This window comes from Cynoglossus semilaevis, chromosome 10 (genome assembly GCF_000523025.1).
Source record: "Cynoglossus semilaevis isolate Cse_v1.0 chromosome 10, Cse_v1.0, whole genome shotgun sequence".
In the NCBI taxonomy this organism is placed as follows: domain Eukaryota; kingdom Metazoa; phylum Chordata; class Actinopteri; order Pleuronectiformes; family Cynoglossidae; genus Cynoglossus; species Cynoglossus semilaevis.
In genome coordinates, this window is record NC_024316.1 from 10960907 (window position 1) to 10962322 (window position 1416).

The following is a 1416-nucleotide window of genomic DNA, read 5'->3' on the forward strand; positions in this document are numbered from 1 at the left end:
TCAGCCAGTCTGCAGAACCATCAGCCAGTCTGCAGAACCATCAGCCAGTCTGCAGAACCATCAGCCAGTCTGCAGAACCATCAGCCAGTCTGCAGACAGCCTTTCATTTCAGTTTAAATAAGCCTTTAAAACAGTGTCACTGTGGTTGTTGGAGGTTTATTAGAGTTGGTGAAGGGCATTCTCTCAGCACTCGTGGTCAAAGTTAAGGTCAGGGGTGAGATTATAGTGAGGCTGAACAAATAAATGGACAACAATAAATTGTTCTAACAAGTGAGGCAGTGTGAGTGTGTTTTATTGGGTGGACCTCAATCCCTCTGTTTGCTTATGTGTAGACGGGGCCAACGTGATAATCCTGCATTAATGAAAAGATCTCCTCAGACCAACAAATACACTCAGTGTTTTCACACACACTCACTGTCTGAAACCAGACGTCAAACCAGCCAAGACTTTATGACTTGGAAACGAGTCGAACCATGAGCACACCTGCACCGCAACACACTGTCGTTCTCCTAAGTGTGTGTATCACTGTGCAGTGGTGGCATCTCAGCTGCTTTGACTAATGAAAGAGCTCCACATCTCTCATCAATGAATAATGCATCACACATTACACAACGCTGTATTGCATGGATTATTAATAAGAACACTGTGCACTGCTGACATGTACAAAAACAAGTGCAAAAACAATATATCTGTATTAATATATGATATGTACACTTTTATACAAATAATATACAAACAACTACAGTGAAACAATGGGACTTACAGAACCAGGAGAAATAATCTTTAAGTTTGAGAACAGGTACCATTCATTTGTGTATTCAAGGTTGTTTTGCGTGTTCTATTGAGATATTTTTCTGCAACCCTACAGGTCAAATGTTTTTTTTACCCTGAGTTCAGTGAGTCCATGTACATTTTAACAGCTACAGATGTTTTATCATAAGTCCATGTACATGTAAGCTAATAGGAATTTTAACAGCTACAGATGTTTTATCATTTTAATTATAGGGCCAGGTCAAAGTTCAGCACAGCTGTGGCAAAGTTTAACAGGAGTGTCTGTATGACGAATGGTTAAAAGTGTTACAAGCTAAAACAGGTGTCAAAAGAATTATTCCACCCTGTGGCAGGTTTTTATAGTTGCATATTCCTTTTCAATACGTGCAGAGATTTTCAAAAATGCCTGGTTTTAATTCAAACATGGTGCTACTGTATCTTGTCTCCACGATGGCAGAATTAAGAGAACGGAATTAAGACCAGGGTTAGATAGACGGACTGCTGTACATGGAAGACACCATAGAAATGCTGAAATGCTACTGTACATGAACTATGACGCAGCATCACATCACTATGGATAAATCATGTGTAGATCCTAGAACCTCAACTGTGTGTCATTCATGAAAAGACTGCTGCCCGAAACGA